We start from the raw sequence: 20,914 nt of genomic DNA on the forward strand, positions 1-20,914 counted from the left end.
TAGAGAAATCTGAGCTTTTTCTGTAAGCCCATAGTAGAAGATGTCTAATTGCACCCATTCTGAAAACATTTCAGAGGGGCATTTTCTTAGCATCTCTCTGTACCTCTCCCAAGCATCATAAAGGGATTCATTATCTCCTTGTTTGAAGCCTTGAATGTTTAGCCTTAGCTGTGTCATTCGTTTGGGAGGGAAATAGTGATTCAGGAATTTTTCTGACAGCTGTTTCCATGTTTTTATGCTGTTTTTAGGTTGGTTATTTAACCACCTCTTAGCTTGATCTTTTACAGCAAATGGAAACAGTAATAATCTGTAGACATCCTGATCCACTTCCTTATCATGTACTGTATCAGCAATTTGCAGAAATTGTGCCAGAAACTCTGTAGGTTCTTCATGTGGAAGACCAGAATACTGGCAGTTTTGCTGCACCATGATAATGAGCTGAGGATTCAGCTCAAAGCTACTAACTCCAATGGAGGGTATACAGATACTACTCCCATATGAAGCAGTAGTGGGGTTGGCATATGACCCCAGAGTCCTCTTGGACTGTTCATTCATACTTACTTCCATAATGGAATACAAGTTGAGAATTTATATGTTGAGAATTATTTATTTTATAATAGTGGAATAAAAAAAAATAAAAAATAAAAAAATGGAATATATAAAAAAATATTTTGAAAATATTTTGTGAAATTTTTTTTTTTTCGAAAAATTTGAAATTGAAAATTGAAGTTTATATTAAAAATTTCGAAAAAGTAGTTTTAAAAATAGTTGGAAAATAAAATTTTTTTGAATTTTGAATTTTATGATGAAAGAGAAAAACACACAAAAGACACAAGACTTAAAATTTTTAGATCCAATGCTCCTTATTTTCGAAAATTTTTGGAGGGAAAACACCAAGGAACACCAAGCTTAAAAATTTTAAGATCAAGACACAAGAAAAACTCAAGAACACTTTGAAGATTCACAAGAACACCAAGAACACAAGAAAGAACACCAAACTTAAAATTTTTAGAAAACTTTAATAAATTTTCGAAATTTAAAGAGAACTTAACAAGAAAACACCAAACTTAAAGTTTGGCACAAGATTAAATCAAGAAAAATTATTTTTGTGGATAAAAGTATAATTTTTTTTTTTTTTTAAGATAAGGTTTTGAAAAAGCACAAGAAAAACAAGAAAAGACACAAAACAAGAAAAACTCAAGATCAAACAAGAAAAATAAACAAGAACAACTTGAAGATCAATGAAGAACAAAGAACACAAGTTGAAAATTTTAAAGAAAAATATAAGATATGCAATTGACACCAAACTTAGAACAAGACACTAAACTCACGAAAATTAGCAATTAATTAAAAGGAAAATAATAAATTTTGAAAAGAAATTTTTGAAAAGAAACTATCCTATCAATATTGATTTAATGACTCTATAATAATTAAAAATAAGAATAAAATTAAAAATAAATTATTCCTAATCTAAGAAATAAAATAAGCCTTCAATTGTCCAAACTCAATAATCCCCGGCAACGGCGCCAAAAACTTGGTGGACGAAATTGTGATCACATCAATATAGCATTAATGTATTTATGTAGAATTGTGGAACTTAGGATTTTTGGTACGAGTGGGCACAATTCCGTTCAACTAACCAGCAAGTGCACTGGGTCGTCCAAGTAATACCTTACGTGAGTAAGGGTCGATCCCACGGAGATTATTGGCTTGAAGCAATCAATGTTATTTTATTAATCTTAGTCAGGAGGCTAATGAAGTTATTTGGAATTATTTGTAAAAGGCCAAACTACAAACTACTTAAAATTGTAAGTTAAAATAATGGGGAATAATAGAGTTACTTGTTTATAAAGGATTGTGGAATATGTTGGAGTTTTGGAGATGCTTTGTCCTTTGACTTCAACTCTTCCTTGAAATCCTCTTCTCACACGCAGGTTCCTTCCATGGCAAGCTCTCTGTAGGGTGTCACCGTTGTCAATGGCTACCTCCCATCCTCTCAGTGAAAACGTTCCTATGCTCTGTCACAGCACGGCTAATCATCTGTCGGTTCTCAATCAGGTTGGAATAGAATCCCTTGATTCTTTTGCGTCTGTCACTAACGCCCAGCCCTCAGGAGTTTGAAGCATGTCACAGTCATTCAATCCCAGAATCCTACTCGGAATACCACAGACAAGGTTTAGACTTTCCGGATTCTCATGAATGCCGCCATCAATCCAGCTTATACCACGAAGATTCTGATTAGGGAAGCTAAGAGACATTCATTCAATCTGATGTAGAACGGAGGTGGTTGTCAGGCACACGTTCATGGGTTGAGGAAGGTGATGAGTGTCACGGATCATCACCTTCTTCACAATTAAGCGCGAATAAACATCTTAGATAAGAACAAGCGTGTTTGAATGGAAAACAAAGGAATTGTATTAAATCATCGAGACGCTGCAGAGCTCCTCACCCCCAACAATGGAGTTTAGAGACTCATGCCGTTACAAAGTATGTAATTCCGATCTGAAAATGTCATGAGGTACAAGATAAGTCTATAAAAGTTGTTTAAATAGTAAACTAGTAACCTAAGTTTACAGAAAATGAATAAACTAAGATAATTGGTGCAGAAATCCACTTCTGGGGCCCACTTGGTGTGTGCTGGGGCTGAGACTAATGCTTTCCACGTGTGGAGGCCTTTCCTGGCGTCAAACTCCAGGTTATGACGTGTTTTGGGCGTTCAACTCCGGATCATGACGTTTTTCTGGCGTTTAACTCCAGACAACAGCATGAACTTGGCGTTTAACGCCAAGTTACGTCGTCTATCCTTGCGCAAAGTATGGACTATTATATATTGCTGGAAAGCCCTGGATGTCTACTTTCCAACGCCGTTAAGAGCGAGCCAATTGGACTCCTGTAGCTCCAGAAAATCAATTTCGAGTGCAGGGAGGTCAGGATCCAACAACATCAGCAGTCCTTTTTCAGCCTAAGTCAGATTTTTGCTCAGCCCCCTCAATTTCAGCCAGAAAATACCTGAAATCACAGAAAAACACACAAACTCATAGTAAAGTCCAGAAATATGATTTTTGCCTAAAAACTAATATTATTTTACTAAAAACTAACTGAAACATGCTAAAATCTACATGAAATTACCCCCAAAAAGCGTATAAAATATCCGCTCATCAGGTTACTTGACACCTTTACACCATAAGTATATGGTTGGAGAAAACCACTCTTTTGAGCTTTAGATTAGTTTTGACTCTCTTAACCATTGATGCTCAAAGCCTTGGCCCTTTTTCTTTTGATTTTTCTTTTCAATTCTTTTTTATGTTTATTTTGGTACAATAATCAACCTTTTTTCTTATTTTAGAGAATCAATAAAACTTCTCTAAATTCCCGTTCCTCAAGAACCAATATTCTTAACTCCAAAATCAAATATGCACAGTTAATTCATACATTTAGAAATATAGATAGTTCCACCATATCAAAGTAACCAGAACATGCAATATATAACTCAAAATCTCATGCATTTTACTACTTCTTTTTCTTTTATTTTTTATTAAGCTCAGTGCATAATATGAGACATCCTATTAAAATAAACAGAAAATACTAAAATAAACAACTAAACTAGAAAGCAAGGGAATCCTAATAGTAATCATGCAAACTCAGAAAAGAAAATAGAAAATATAATGAAATACTAAAAAACAGACATAAGATAAAGGAAAGGAGAATGAAACTCAACCACCTCAGTGATTGTGGCTGCTACTTCCTCTGAGAAACCCTCGAGAGCGCTTAAGCTTCTCTATATCATGCCCTTGCCTCCTCTGCTCTTCCATCATCCAGTGAAGCAGTACAGCGTGTTTCTGATACTCCAATCTTAGCTGATCAACTGATGATGTCATCTTCCCTATGGATGTGGTCAAATGATTACAATAATCACGAGGAGGGAAATATATTCCTTGAGGCATCTCCAGAAGATCCTATGGAGGCAGTAGAACTGGCTCCTACTACGGATCCTCTTTAGTCAGTGTTGACCCTCCGAGTGTATGAATGAGGATCCTCTTCGGATGGTGGTAAATGTAGCGCCACCCTCACACTCTCCGTGCTGAAGTCCATGATATGCCCTATGACCATGGTCCGCTAATTCTTCAGCTCCGGGTTTACGCCTTTAACAAGATTGTGTGTCTCCTAACACTACAAGAAAAAGGCGCATTTGTAACAAAAAATATTGTTACAAAACGTCGAAATTTTGAAACAAAAGTTTTTTGTAATAAAAAAAGGGTCCATTGCAGTAAGTCCCGTTACAAAAAGTTTTTGTAACGAAAAATGGAACTGTTAGAATTCAATACCATATTTTGTAATAATTTTTTTTGATACAAAAAACCAGAAACTGTTACAAAAGTGATAACAAATTTTGATCTTAAAGGTATTTTTCGTGACAGTCAATTTTTTTCCTATCAAAAAATTTTGTTACAAAATGTAACATGATTTTGTAACATTTTTTTTCTTTAGTTACGAAAGCAAATTAATTATTTTGTAACAATTTTTTTATTACAAATGACATGCATAATTTACTAAATTATTTTTTAAATTAACTAATATATTAACAATTTTAATAAACAAGTTTACATGTATATAATATGCAAAAACATACATAAGTCAAATAAGATCCTTTTAGCTAAAATTGTCTTGAAACAAAATAACATTAGCTAGTGGGTACATTGATTAGTTCAACCAAAACATAAAAGTTCTAACATAAAAGTTCAACCAAAACATAAAAGTTCTAACACAGATTAGTGTCTCTATGCATCAAAACATTCTTGAGCCCTCAATGTAGCATATGGTCACCATTTCAGCACTCCTGTAAATAAGAAAAACCGAAACAAAAAAGTTAAAAACAAGATATAACACTAATTATAATTTTTCCACTAAGTTTTATCCAAAATGTTTAGAAAAATTTCGGCAAAACCTCCCCTAAAACTTGGATATTTCCACCGTCCACGGTTCCAACAAACACAACCAATTCATAAGTAAAATAATAGGATATTTGTCATTTTTCAATCATGACACAAGTAAAATGTGATAAATTGATCCATATACAAATTAAAGTATACTAATATAAAATGGAAATCATCTACGAAAATGTATTAAAACCATAAGCAACTTTAGGAGTACCTTTAGAGTCTAGTTTGTTTCATTGTCAAAGCGCGCTATAAGAGAGTTCACAATAGCTTGTTGAGCTTCCAATTGAGCTTTCACTCGAGCTTATTCTTCCTTTTGGCGTGTTTGTTGCTTTTTAAGTTTTTCTTTGAGCACATCTATTTCCTTTGTTAGCTCCTCAGGGTCTTGCATTGCCTCTTGAAGTTGTACTTGAATCCTTGACTTAGATTTCTAAGCCTTTATGCCATAACCTAGCATCACAGTGACTATCACTTTCAAAAGGCTCTATGTAAACTAAATTCCAAGACGGTTCTCTATAACTCCACAATACAAACTATCCTAATTCAATGCATTGTAAAAAATACAAAATCAATAACAAAATTGAATTAATATTTCTATGTTAATAATGATGATGTAGTTACCTAAAAACACAAAAATTTAAGAAAACAAAAAGTATCAAAATCACCAAAATAATGCAAAAAATAGAATCAAAATAATAAGGCACTAGAGTAAAATAATAAGACACCATAGAATTGTCAACTTTTTGATAAAACATAATTGAAACAACAGAAATTGAAAGCATCAAATAAAATGCTTGGACATACTCAAGAACGTGATAAAAGAAGAGTTTGCTAGCAAGCTTTCGTCCAAACTCAACAGCCTACACCACCAGACAACAATCACAAAGATAGTAATGACACCTAAGAATTGTACCAAGATAATCAATTAAAATATTCAGCAGATTTGTCTGATCATATGATTAACAAATATAAAATGATCAAAGAATATGAAACAATGACTACATATGAGGATTTCTGCATGGGTTTTAGTTGTATATAGGGTAATTAAATCCATACCTCTGGGCTTTCCAGATACTGGCCTTCAGACAAGAAATCTACAACTTCTGACTCAAGAAAATAGTTAATGAACCTGCGCATTTTGTGAAATCTGTCCTTGCTCTCATCAACATTAATCAACTCAGATTTCACACCTTCAACCTCATTCATCTTATCCCGATCTTCAGTATTGCTAACCTATTGTGTTAACCAATTAATTAATTTTGGTAACTGTAATAACAGAAAAACTCAAAGCTGCCAAATAATATTGATAAATTAATTAATTCACTAAATGTATAACATCCCATGCAAGCTTAAGCATTATTGATAATTAATTAATTCACACACTTGACAGAGCAGCAATTAGTTTGGGATTCTAATTCAAATGTTGAAACACTAAAAATAAGACATTTTCACTTAAATGTCCTTTTGTGCATTGACAACTAGCTGAGTGTATGCAACGAAACTGCTTTGGGAGAATCATTCTCTTCACTTGGCAGAAATGAAAGACAAATTGAAAACAATTTAATGATACTAGGTTCATGAAGAACACTAAAGCACATACACCCTTTAAGAATTCACTGGATCAAGCTGATTTCTATAGTAGTTCAAGACACAACATAAAATAAAATCTTTCTTCTTCCTCTAATTACATGGTATATCTCCAACTTGCAGTGATGGTCACTTCAGTAGCTTAGTCTTACACTCTTACCCTCCACAAAACAAAATATCACCAACCCTTTCTCCTTGAGGAGATGTGAACTTATCCATGTCTAGAATCTCTAACTAGCTGAAAGACCCTAAAACAGATGACAATTTTTAACTCCAACAACAGAAAAAATCCATCCATATTTAAAAATATAAATAAAATAAAGCCTTTTATTTTTACAACAGCAATTTAGGAATGTCAGTCACCCAAATATCAAATGGAAACGAAATTCTTATGCACATCCAAGAATAGAAATACAGAGGAAGGTAAAATGCATAGTTGCTAAACCCTAGACACAAAAAAACCGAATTGACCCAGCTCAACAACTCACACAATGAACAATAAAAAAACTTGGAGAAAGAAAAACAGCATCAAAAGAAACCGAGAGTAGAATAGATCATAAATCATAACACAACTACTCGAAATTAAAGATCCAAACAAACAAATAAAGAAAAAAAAGAGAAGAGCTTGTGGCAATTAATAGTGACTCACAGTGAACTCAAGTCAGCTTTGGGCATAGCCACCAAACCCTAGAAAAGATAGATTACTTGATTATTCCCATTAATTTATCAGAAAATATCAATTCACCTTTAATATTCATAGTGTTTTCTTCCTCAGAAGAGACTAAATTAAAGGCAAACGCTAGTTTAATCCCAATTAGCTAATTACACGCTAAACACTTGCTTAACATTAAATAAAGAAATACCAAAACAATAGTAATTACTTGAGTTGCTTCTTCTTGAAATTAGAATGGGAAATTTGGGAATTCTTACATAGTTATACTTATGTACAATATAAGTAGCTAAAAATCCCAAATTACAAATGGACAAGTCAAAGGAAGTCAATGAGCGAAATCAGAGATCAGCGTTAAAAGAACTTACAGCAATGAGGCTTTGATGACGGTGGCTAGGCAGGACACGACGGAAGCAAGCTCGCTTCAACGGCTCCTCCTTCCACGTCTCCTTCTCTCTCGTTCACAACTTATCCATGTTGAAACAAAATTTTTTATTAGTTACAAAAATCTTTGAATTTTGTGACAAATAAATAACTTGTTACAAAAATATTGTATTTTGTGACAAATTAATTTTTTGTTACAAAATATTTAGAGCTTTTGAAACAAATAGATATTTTGTTACAAAATATTTTGAATTTTTGCAACAATATAATCTTTTGTTACAAAATATTATAACCTTTTGTAACAAAACAACAATTTGATACGAAAGCCAACATAATTTGTAACAAAAGAAATGAAGTTGTTACAAAATATTTCAATATTTTGTAACAAATTTTTTTATTGTTACAAAATATTCTTATTTTGTAACAATAACTAATTATTGTTACAAAAAAACTATAATTTGTAACAATTTTAAATTTGATACAAATTTTTTGTTACAAATGTTCCATTTTCTTGTAGTGTAAGCAATAGCGTAGAACTTCCGTACTATCAATGCTCCAACCTCAGCCATGGGGTTGGCCAGAACTTCCTAACTCTGTCTCAGAATCTGATATAGGATCTCTGGGAACTCTTCCAGCTTCAGATCGAAGCGGACCTTGGGAATCACCTTCTTCTTGTGCACCACTTCATAAAAGTGGTCCTCACGTGTCTTAGAAAATAACTGGGTGAAGTCCCATAGATCGGATGTAGGATCCTTCCCTTTCCTCTTCCTTGAGGAGGATTCTCTGGTTTTAGGTGCCATGGAGATAATATAAAATGAAGAAAAAGCAGAGTACCCAACACCAAACTTAAAAGTTTTGCTCATCTTCGAGCAAAATAAAGATAGAAAATAAGAAAAGGAAAATAAAAATGGATAGGAAGGAATGGAGGGGAAGGCTTCGGCCTTTGCTAATGGAAATGGGAAAAGAAAGAAAAGGGAATGTGTATGGTAAAAGGAGGTGCACAAAATTAGAACTCGCACAACTGAACTGGCAAGTGTACCAGGTCGTCCAAGTAATACCTTAGGTGAATGAGGGTCGATCCCAGGAGGATTGTTGGATTGAGCAAGCTGTGGTTATCCTGCAAATCTTAGTCAGGCGAATTGAAAGAGATAGTTGTTGTTGTAAACACATAAAACAAAATAATAAATAAAGTGATTCTAAATTGGTGTGGAAACAATGGTGAAAAATCAGTTAAGGCCTAGGAGATGCTTGTTCTTACAGATTAATACTTCTTACTGACTACTTTAACAATGAGTGATTCATTCAATGGCAAGGCTGAAAGTGATTAAAGCCGGGGCTAGTGGTCATTAATCTCCTCTAATCCAGATCAAATGCCGATGCTAATGGTCATCTAATCTGAACGAGGGTAAAGCTCATGCAATTCAATCTCTGATTATCTTACTCAAAATGCCATAGACAAGATCAGATCTTTCGGATCGAAGAATGATGCTCTGTATTCTAGCCATAATGCCACAGAGACCTCAATTAACCAACGAGATTTAATGTCACGTATCCCAATTAGCCCAGATACTGTCTTGGAACCTGTGATGTATTCTCAAGCTATAGCTCAATACTATCCGGCTAAGGCTTTGCAAGAGCTCATGTAGAGTAAGGGGTCATACTCTTGTTCCACCCCAGATTCATAAAGATGAAGAATAAAAATATATCATAGAATGAAATCAAACATGTATTAAAGTAGAAAAGTAATAGTATTAATCTATAGGAATGAGCAAAACTCCTATCCTTAACTTAGGAGGCTTAGTTACTCATGCTTTAAGAAGGTGCTATGTAATGTGTCTCTGCTTCTCCCCTCCTGGGAGACATAATCCTCAGGAGGAAGGAATTTCCTTATTTAGAGTAAAAACTCTAAGACTAAACCTAAAAGATATTTTTCTTAATTAAAAATTACAAAAAGAAAATAAAATAAGCTAAGAAGTGCCAAAATCCACTTTGGCTTCACTTTGGTCATGTGCTTCGTATGCCTGCATTCAAATTGGATGAGTGGGCATTGAACACCCACTAGGGGATGTCCACGCTGTCTTGTGCTCCTTTAGTGGCGTTGAATGCTAGTTTTGGGCGTTCAACTTGGGGTTTGGTTCTTCTTGGGCGTTAAACGCGAGAAAGGGAGTAAGTTGGGCGTTCAAGTACCGTTTTGGGCAGTCATTTCCAGAAAAAAGTATAAACTGCTATATATTTCTGGAATGCTCTGAATGTTAGCTTTCCAACGCCATTGAGAGCGCATCAATTGGACTTCTGTAGCTCAAGATATGCTCGTTTGAATGCACAGAGGTCAGGATTTGACAGCATCTATTATTCTTTCTTAGCCTTTGAATCAGACTTTGCCAAAACTTGCCAATTTCACCCAAAAATCATCTGAAATAATAAGAAAAACACAAAAACTCAAAGTAGCATCCAAAAGGTGACTTTTGCATTAAAACATATTAAAACCTACTAAAACATAATAAAATATAACTAAAAACATACTACAAATACTGTGAAAAAGGGTTTAAGAAATCCCGTCATTAGAACACCAAACTTAAATTGTTGTTTGTCCTCAAGCAACCAAAAAAAGATAGGACAAATGGAAGAGAAAAATGTAATAGGTCTCAGAGTTTATCAATGAAGCTTAGTCCTAAATATTGAATGGAACTATTAGCTCTTTACTTCTGAACAATTTTGGTATCTCCCTTTCCTCTAAAGCTCAGAAATATTGGCATCCCTTGGAACAAGAATCTGGATGATATTATTGATTCTCTTCTTTTAGATTTTCTTGATTCTTGAACACAGCTTTTTATTTTGGTGCTTTGAACCTTTTTTGGCCTAGCCGTGACTCTAAACGTTTTGTTTTCAAGTATTACCACTGGATACATAAACGCTACAAGCACTTAACTGGGGTAACCCTTTTGATTTGAATTTAGCTTTGCTTAAATTCCCAAACAGTAGTGCCCAGAGTTCTTAAGCGTACTCCTTAGCCTTGGATCATGACTTAACTGCTCAGTCTCAATCTTTTTATTTGACACCTTCATACCACAAGTATATAGTTCGGGATAGCAACTCATTTGAGCTTTTTAGGCCAATTTTGACCCTCCTAATCATTGATGCTCAAATCCTTGGATCCTTGCTCTTGTCATTTTCTTTATATATTTTTTTCTTTTTTTTTTCTTTTCGCTGCTTTCTCTTGCTTCAAGAATCAATATTTTTTATTTTTCAAAGAATCAATAATACATCTCTAAATTCACCATTCTTCAAGAGTCAGTATACTTAAATTCAATATCAAATATGCATAGTTGATTCATACATTCAAAAAATAAAGATAGGGCCACCACATCTTAAGTAACTGGAATAACTTACGATATACTCAAGACCTTATGTACATCTTTTTCAAAAATTTTCTTTTAAGCTTGTCGTGGGATACATGAGACATCTTAAACCCAAAAATTTTTTGAAAATTTGAACTACTAGACTAAAAAGAAAAGGAAATTGATGAGCGGATATTTTATACGCTTTTTGGCATTATTTTTATATAGTTTTCATTATGTTTTGTTTAAGTTTTATTATGTTTTCATAGGTTTTAGTGCGAAATTCACGTTTTTCGATTTTACTTTGAGTTTGTGTGTTTTATGGTGATTTTAGGTATTTTTTGGCTAAAATTGAGAAGTTTGAGTAAAAGTCTGATTCAGAGATAGAGAAAGGACTGGAGATACTGTTAGGATCTAACCTTCGTGCACTCGAAGGAGCTTTTCTGGAGCTATAGAGTCCAAATGGAATGATCTCAACGGCTATTGAAAGCTAACATCCAGGGCTTTCCAGAAATATATAATAGACCATACTTTGGCTTTGGAAATGAAGGCCCAAAATTGGCGTTCAACGCTAGCCACCAGTCCCATTCCTGGCTTTCAGCGCCCACAGGGGAGCAGCTGGCATCCAATGCCCAAAAGGGAGTCTCAAGCCAGCGTTCAATGCCCCTAAGGGGTACTAGCTCGTGGAGACACTCAAAGCTCAACCCAAACACTCACCAAGTGGACCCGGAAAGTGGATTTTCGCACTACAAGACTAGTTTTATCTTATTTCTGTAATTCTTAGTTAGCATATTAGTATATATAGGAGAAGATCACCCATGTTTTAGGATCTTCTTCCTCTCCCATTTTATTTTTGAATAACATTAGGTACAGTATGAGTCACTAACCTCCTAAGGTTAAGGTTAGGAGCTCTGCTGAGTATCATGGATTAATAATATTACTATTCTAGTTCAATATGTCTGATTCTATTCTCTTATGCATTCTCGTTCTTCATCTCATGAACTGAGGGTGACTTGTGACAATCATCCTTATTCTACGTGTGAGTCCTGACCCGAATAGCGTTGAACCAAACCTAGAGATTGCATTGCGAATTCCAATAGAGAACTTAGGCAACTTTAGATACGTGACATAAAATCCCATTTACCGTGGGTAAGTGAGGTCTCTGTGGCGTTAAGGCTAGAGTCAGAAAAGTAGCACTTTTTGATCCAAAAGATTTGCCTTGTCTGTGGCACCTTGAGTAGGATCATGAAAGGGAGTGGATTGCTTAGATTCTCATCTTCGGCTACAGTGAGAAACCTAGAGGTGGCTTGATTAGAGGACATGAGTCATCTCAACGTAGTGGATTGCTGCATTGGAGGATGTTAACTTGATGAGAGGACATGAGTTAATCACTTACGGCTACCATTGAAGGAATCAGAAAGTTATTGAAGTAGACAGTAAGAAAAGTTAATCCGGAAAGACAAAGCATCTCCAAGGCCTTAATCGTTCTCATATCGTTTATTTCTCATCTATCTAGTAACGTTTTATTTATTTTTTTTTATGCATTTTCCATGATAAACTATAATTTCTATCTGCATAACTAAGATCTGCAAGGTAACCACTGCTTGCTCAAACCAACAATCTCTGTGGGATAGACCCTCACTCACCTGAGGTATTACTTGGACGACCCAGTATACTTACCAGTCTGTCTGTGCGAATTCTGCGGAGCCAGTTTCGTGCATCTAGTTTTTGGCACCGTTGCCGGGGATTGTTCAGATTTGATAAACTACCGGATTATCTTGTTGCTTAGATTAGGTATTATTTATGCTTTATTTGCTCTTTTGTTTGTGTCTCTTGTTTTCTTTTCAAAAAATTTTCAAAACCATTTCTATTTTTCGCTATGTATTCTCTTTTTATTTTTCTTACTTTGAGTCTTACCTATTTCTTGTTTTCTTTTTCAAAAAATGTTCAAAATCTTTTCTTTTCTTTAGTAATCTTTATCTTTTGTTTGAGTCTTGTGTCAGTTTTTAAGTTTAGTGTCCCCGCTATTTTTGTCTTTTTCTTTAAACTTTTAAAGGTGTTCTTATTTTCCCTTTTTCATATTCGAATTGTTCTTAGTGAATTTTCTTGGTTGATTTTAAAAATTTTGAGTTTGGTGTCTTTTAGTTGTTTTTCCTCTAATTTTCGAAAATTAGTGTCATTTGATCTGAAAATTTTTAAGTTTGGTGTCTCTATGTTTTTCTTTTCTTAAATTTTCAAAAAGTGTTCTTAAGTGTTCTTTATTGTGTTTGAATTGTTCTTGGTATTTTTCTTTGTTTGATCTTAAAATTTTTAAGTTTGGTGTCTGTTCATGCCTCGGGTCGAGCTGTACGAGCCGGGCTGATCGAAGTCAAGACGACCGACTTGTTCAAAGACCAGGATTACCCGACCTCTTTATAAAAGAGGTCGGCCAAACCGCTACAGAGGCCCAAGGAGGCCCAAACAGAGGAACACGACCCAAATCTAAAGGCAGCCCAAGTCTAGAAAAGATAAGGGTGGTTCCCTTAAAGATAAAGATGACTTCACTCAAAGATAAGATAAGATAACTATCTTACCTCTAGAAAGGTTATTCCACGCTATTATAAATACACTGGAGGACCCAGGTATAACTCATACTCTGGTTCTACTAAAAACCTATTTAATACCCTTGCTAACTTAAGCATCGGAGTCCCTTGCAGGTACCATCACTCTCCGGTGACGAAGGATCAGCACAACCACCAAGTCCAACAAGTCGGACACGGCGGCTCTGGCCACCATCATCAAGTCGGACACGACCGCGCCGACCAGCACAGAAGATCTCGTCCGAGATCGACCTACAGTTTCAGGTAACCCCCGGAACAGTGTTCTTTTGAGTTTCTCATTCCAAAGTTTCGAAAATTAGAGTATTTAATTTCAAAATCTTTAAGTTTGGTGTCTATTTAGTGTTTGTGTTTTTTATTTTTCAAAATTAAAATTTAAATTTCAAATTTTCTTGTTATCTTATTTTAATTTAATTTCCAATTTTAAGTTTGGTGTCCCATTAGTTATCTTTTTGTTTATCTTGTAATCTTTTTCAAATCTTTATGTTATCTTTTTATCTTTCTTTGAATTTCAAAAATCTTATCTTATCTCGTTTTAAATTCAAAATCATTTTCAAATCTTTATCTTATCTTTTTTATCTTTCTTTGAATTTCAAAAATCCTATGTTATCTTATTTTAAATCCAAATTTTAAAATTCAAATTTCAAATTCTTATCTTATCTTAATTCAAATTCAACTTTAAAAATTCAAATTTCAAATTTTAAAATTCAATTTCAAAATTTAAAATTTAAAATTCAAATTTCAAATTTCAAAATAAAATCTTTTTCAAAATTCAAAATTCAAATTGCAAATCCTATCTTTTCAAATCTTTTTCAAATCTTTTTCATATCTTCTTCAAATCTTTTTCAAAATCTTTAAATTTTAAATTCTTAATCTTTTTAAATCTTTACCCTAACTTCCTTTTGAATTTAAAACTTTTAAATTTCAAATCTTTACTTTTTTTTCAACTTTTAAAATTCAAAATCTTCTTTTTAACTTTCTTCTTTTAATTTCAAAATCAAATCTTTTATTTTGTTTTCAAATCTTGTTAATTGGTTAGTTACTTGTTTTATCTTTTATTCTCCTTTCTCTTTTTCAAAACATGCTAACTACTTTCTCTTTCTTCTTTTTCGAGGATCCCCTCTTTGATTTTAAATCTTGTTAATTGGTTGTCATATATTTTCTTATCTTTCCTTTTCCTATTTTTTCAAAATTTCTGAATTATTATTTATTATTTTCAAATTTGTTTTTATTTTAATGATTTATTTTCAAAAAAAAAATTTAATTATTTTAATACTTGTCTCTTTCCTTTCTTCTTGTTATCTCATTGGGAGCTCTCTATACTCTGACATAGAGACTCCCATTTTTCTTTGTCTCTTGTCTATGCATGTATACAGGAAGAGGAAGAGTGCACTATGGATCTAGAGGGAGAGGCACAACCAAGAATAACCTTGGTGTCTTATACAGCCCCCACTCCTGACTTCTATGGAAGCAGTATTAGTATACCTCCTATTGGAGTAGCTCGCTTTGAGCTCAACCCACAACTAATCACATTAGTGCAGCAAAACTGCCAGTTTCAGGGACTTCCACAAGAGGAGCCCATAGAATTCCTTGCAGATTTCTTGCAATATGCTGACACAGTGTACACTGATGGAGTATACCAAGATGTCTACAGGTTGTTGCTCTTTTCATTTGTTGTGAAAGGCCAAGCAAAGAGGTGGTTGGATAATCAACCCAAATCAAGCTTGAAAGCATGGAGTCAGCTGGTGGATAAGTTCTTGAATCAATACTTTCCTCCAAAGAAGCTAACCTAGCTAAGACTATACATTCAAGGCTTCAAACAAGGAGATAATGAATCCCTTTATGATGCTTAGGTGAGGTACAATATGATGCTACAGAAATGCCCTACTGAAATGTTTTCAGAATGGGTAAAGTTAGACATCTTCTATCACATACTCACAGATATGCCTAAGATGTCCTTAGACCATTCTACTGGTGGTTCAATCCACATGAGAAAGACAATTGAGGTCATTGAGACAGTTGCCAGCAATCAGCATCTATACTCATCTAGTGAGACTTCAATGAAGGGAGAGATGAAGACAGTGTCCACTGAATCAGACCCTCCTAAGCAAAGTGAGACATTAACCCAGCAGCTGCACTTTCTCACACAACAAGTGCTAAGCTTGCAAGAAGCAGTGCAAAACAGCTCTTGTCTAAACAAATAAGAAAAGAGTGCCAAGATATTCGATTTGGGAGTAACTTGACAACCCAGCCTCAGAACAGTAAGAGGCATAGAGAGGAAAAATTGGCAGAAAATGAACAAGCTGTAGCCCAGGGTACCATAAGGGGCGTTGAATGCCAAGAAAGGGATGGCATGAGTGTCCAATGCCCAAAAGGGGGCAGCCTAGGTGTTGAACGCCAGATACAAGGAGGCCAGACATGTGTAAGTGCTGGAAACACCTCTCCTAAGCAAGTTGGTAACCCTTCTTTAGGCACTATGGACACTCAACCTGCACCACTCATGGCCCTTGAGTAGAAGGCCAAGTTACCATTCCCTCAAAGAGTCCAGAAAGTAAAAAAGGATAAGCAATTTGCCAAATTCTTAGAAGCTTTCAAGAAGCTGGAGATCAAAATCCGTTTGCAGAGGCTCTTGAACTAATGCCTTCATATTCTAAGTTCATGAAGGTAATACTGAATAACAAGAGGGATTGGAGAGAAGTAGAGATAGTGGTGCTTAATAAGGAGTGTAGTACAGTCATTCAGATGAACCTTCCTCAAAATCTGCAGAGACCCCCTAACACTCTTCCCAGAGACAAAGAGTTGAATCTAAGAGAAGAGTGTCTGGCCCTTATTAGTACCAAAGAGGCTGAGCCTAAGATGGTACACACTATTAATGAACTAAATGAAAAATAGACTCAAGAAGAGGATGGAAGCACATTGTTGCATGCCCCTCTTATGGGAAGAAAGCCTGAAGTACCACACCCTCAGATGCCCCAAAAGGAGACCAAGGATAGGCATTGCTCATAGTCCTTGGACAGCTCTAAGAAGATGCAAATAAATAGTCTTTTTGCTGAGATTTTGGAGCAATGGTCTCTATCTACTGGAAGACACCTCTCTGATGTTGAGAGAGGCAAATTAGTGATGAGGTTACTGAAGGGTTACATGATTATCAAGGTCCTTAAACCTCCACTAATCCCTGACAAAGGAGGTACTTCCATGCAGAGTACAATACTAAAGCCTCCTCCCTTGGTGAAAACTCATACAGTTTCCTGGGACATCAAACTTAAGTTTGGTGTTGGGCAGTCACCACCCACCAAGGAGGAAGTTCTCAAGAGGAAGATGCCTAGGGGATGGAGAACAATACAACCCCTACCCTATCAAGCAAGGAGAATCAAGCTGATCACACTAAAAGAAAGCTTGTTAGGATGAAATCAAACCAGAGGGCACTGATCTCCTCCTCTTCTCTCATGGAGTCATTTCTGTTAACCAACTGGAAGAAGAGGAAGAAAGTCAACAATCGAGTGTTAAGCTAATGACATTAAAAAGTGCCCGTTGGGAGGCAACCCAACCAAGAAGTAGAGTATTTCTATTTCTTCTTTAGTTTATTTCTATTTGAGTTATTTCAGTTTATTTTTATAGTTGTTTCCTTTGCTTTTTAATATTTCTGATCATGTGCAGCACTTAGAACAGAAGCAAGGCCATTGAAAGATGAAAAATAGAACACCCCCTGGGAAGATCCCCTTGCTGGCGTTGAACGCCAGACAAGGAAGAAGACCTGGCGTTGAACGCCACACAAGGAGAAGTGTGAGCGTTGAATGCCCAAGATGGAGCGAAGTCCTGACTTTAAATGCCAGGAATGGAGTCCCTCCTAGGCGTTCAACGCCCTATATAGAGCAGGAAGCTAGCATTAAACACCAGCCAGGGAGCAGAGGCTGGGTGTTCAACGCCCACAAGGGGGCAGGGAATTCAAATTTTCTAGCTTCTCAAGACTAGTGGGTTCTATAGAATCCCCACATATTCCACCTACCTTACCCTCTATCTCTCCCTTTTTCTTTTTCTTCTACTCTATTCTTCCCTTTTTATTTTTATTTGCCCAAGGATGAGCAAAGTTCATAAGTTTGGTATTGCAAAAGCTTTGCTATTTGACTTCTCCCATCAATAAGTATGGCACCAAACACTGGTGAAACCTCAAGGAAGAGGAAGGGAAAGGCACTTGCCTCCACTCCCTCACCTCATTTGTCACCTATGCAATTCAGCTGGAATTATCATAGAAGAGGACAAGCCCATCACTAAAAGAATGATGGAGCATGTTAGAGAGTCAGTACGTGGACCACAGCAAGAGCATGTGGAGCCGCCTCAATAGGAAATCCCTGAGATGCCTCAAGGGATATATGTTCCTTCCTAAAATTTTTGGGATCAACTGAACACCTCTCTGGAAGAGTGGAGTTCAAACCTGGATCAGTTGAGGTTTGACCACCAAGAGCAATCCACCATCCTCCATGAGATAACAGAAGATCAAAGAGCCATGAGGGAGGAGCAACAGAGGCATGAACAAGACATAGAGGAGCTTAAATGCTCCATTAGATCCACTAGTGGGAGTAGCAGCCGCCATCACTAAGGTGGTCCCGTTCCCTTAAATCACCTTACTTATGTTATTTTTCTGTTTTCCATGTATTTTATCTTATTGTCTATTTCTAGTGCATGATTATCTTTACATGTCTTAAGGCTATGAATTATTCCATGCAACTCTCACCTTGCTTAAAAAAAATTGTATTTGAAAAAGAAAAGTAAGATGCATGAATTTCGAGTTATACATTAAGAATAGTTCAATTATTTGATGTGGTGGCTGATGACAAGTCATCATATACCCATTTTTCAAGCTAATTTCACTTGTTTCACTAGTCTTTATGCACTTTCTTGCATCCTAAGTAAGTAATTTGGAATAAAAATGCATGACTTCTTTAAATCAAACAACCACCATTAAATTGATGCTAAATCATGAGGTTTGAGCTAAAAGTAATTGATTTTTAATGAATTATAAACCTTATGAGTTTGGAGATACTTTGATTGGTTGCTTTGGTTTCATGTAGGTGAAAAAAGGAAGAAAAGAAGAAAAACGTGGCTTAAGAAGTGTGGCCATGGAAGGAAAAGTGTGGTGCAACATAGAAGGAGGAAGCAAACACTGCTCTCCACAAGAGCACACTGCTCTCTAAGAGAGCAGCATAATGAACCAAGCCTCCAAAATATCACTGCCCTGCCCACAATAAGAGCGGAGGACAATTCTATGCCAAGGACCAAAGGAAGCAAAAATTCTGCCCTGCCCTCCGCAAGAGCAATATCGGGCTTCATCCAAGAAAAATTCAAAGGAAATTGCTCTCCTAGTGTTACCCATGGGTTTCGAACCCAAGAACAAGGAGGAAAGGAGTAGCGCTCAAGTACAAGGAAAACAAGCAAAATTTGGCTTGTTTTCAATCTCCAAGAATCGAACACAGCACCATGAGGAAGCAAGGAACTAGGCGTTACTTTGGTGCCAAGAAAACCAAGGAAACAGGGGGCAGCGTGTGCCTCCACCAAGTTTCGAACCTTGGACCTCACCCTTGGTTGCCTTGCTGCGCTGCCCACAAGGAGAGCAGAGCAGCATTTCTTGGCACGGGCAGCACACAAGCGCGCACACAAGCACGCACGGAAGGCAAGCATGCACGCACACTGCCCTGCTCTCCGCAAGGGCAGGGCAGCATCTTGAACGCCCATCACACGTAGCACGAGCACGCAATGAGGCCACATGCACCATTTCCCTGCTCTGCTATCAGCCTCCTGGAGCCAACTTCTTCATGGACTGAAAATTGGATTAAAAATCCAATTTAATTCATTTTTTTACGAAATCAAAAGCCCATCCAAATTCCAAAATCCAAGAATAGAAAGTGTATAAATAGGAGATAGTTTGATGTAATTAGAATCTTCTTTTGACTTTTAAATTCTTACATTTTGAGACATCATTTTCTTTGAGAGCTTTGAACTGAGATTTGAGAGAATTAGGAAGGAGAATTGATCTCTCTTCTTCCTTGTTCTTGCTTAAGCATTTTTACTTTTCTTGTTTGAATCTTAAGTGTGAAGAATTGAGGAATTTCTGTCTCAATCTCCATTTAAGATCTCTTGGATTTTCCTACTACATAATTGAGCTAAATTTCATTTTCTTACTGCTGCCGAGCTAAATTTCTTTTCCTTACTGCTGCAATCTTTAATTTCTTGTTAATTGCTTTGTGAACTTGGATCTGGGAAGGCAATTGAGATCTAGACTCTGCTATCTAGTCTCTGGAGTCCTGAGATCCAATTTTCCTTCTGGTTCTTCTGTTGAACCCCTACTGCAATTAAATTTCCATTTCTGTTTGAGATCTAGTCAATTCCAATTCATCTCTTGCTTTGATAATTGCTGCAAGTTAATTTCCCTTGCTTAAATTCTGAATTCCCAGTCCTCAAACCCCTTTTTCCATTTAAGCAATTTATATTTCTTGTACTTTAAGTTACTGCAATTTACATTTCTTGCACTTTAAGTTTCAATCATTTAATTTCTTGTTCTTTAAGATTCAGCATCTTTACTTTCAGTTCTCTTTAATTTCTGCAATTCATCCCTCTCCCTTTACATTTTCTGCTATTTACTTACTGTTGGATATAAAATCACTCAACCAATACTTGATTCGCTTGACTAAATCAACCACTGAACTAAAATTGCTCAATCCTTCAATCCCTGTGGGATCGACCTCACTCCCGTTAGTTTTATTACTTGATGCGACCCGGTACACTTGCCGGTGAGTTTTGTGTTGGATCGTTTTCCACACATCAAGTTTTTGGCGCCGTTGCCGGGGATTGAAATATATTGACAATGATTAAGTGAAGTGGAGGTCTAAATCAAGCACTTTTTATTTTCTGTTTCTTTAATTTTTAATTAACCCATTAAGTGTTTGAATTTTTGCTTAAACTAACTAAAACTTCATTCTAGCAATAGATTGAAGTTTCATTGGTTTTCTGGTTTTGTGTGTTTCTTGTTGTGTGTTTGTATGTCAGGTACAGGAAGATCTTCTCCTATTCTCTCTGAAATTGACCAAAGAACTCTTCGAAGATTAAGAAGAGCTGAAAGAGGGAAGAACATTGCTGGAGAGGAAGAATCTGAGGAGGAATTCCAAGAGATGGAAGGAGATCCATCAAATCTCAATCAGCCAGAAGGAGGGGCCAACAATAACCCACAACAGAGGAGAGTACTGGCCTCCTATACATTTGTAAATGCTAGACATTGTGGGAGTAGCATTCTTACCCCTAATGTCAATGCAAATAACTTTGAACTGAAGCCACAACTCATCACATTGGTCCAAAACAATTGCTCTTTTGGAGGAGGACCATTGGAGGACCCGAACCAACATCTATCCA

The sequence above is a fragment of the Arachis stenosperma genome, chromosome 2, assembly GCF_014773155.1.
Source record: "Arachis stenosperma cultivar V10309 chromosome 2, arast.V10309.gnm1.PFL2, whole genome shotgun sequence".
NCBI classification, from domain to species: domain Eukaryota; kingdom Viridiplantae; phylum Streptophyta; class Magnoliopsida; order Fabales; family Fabaceae; genus Arachis; species Arachis stenosperma.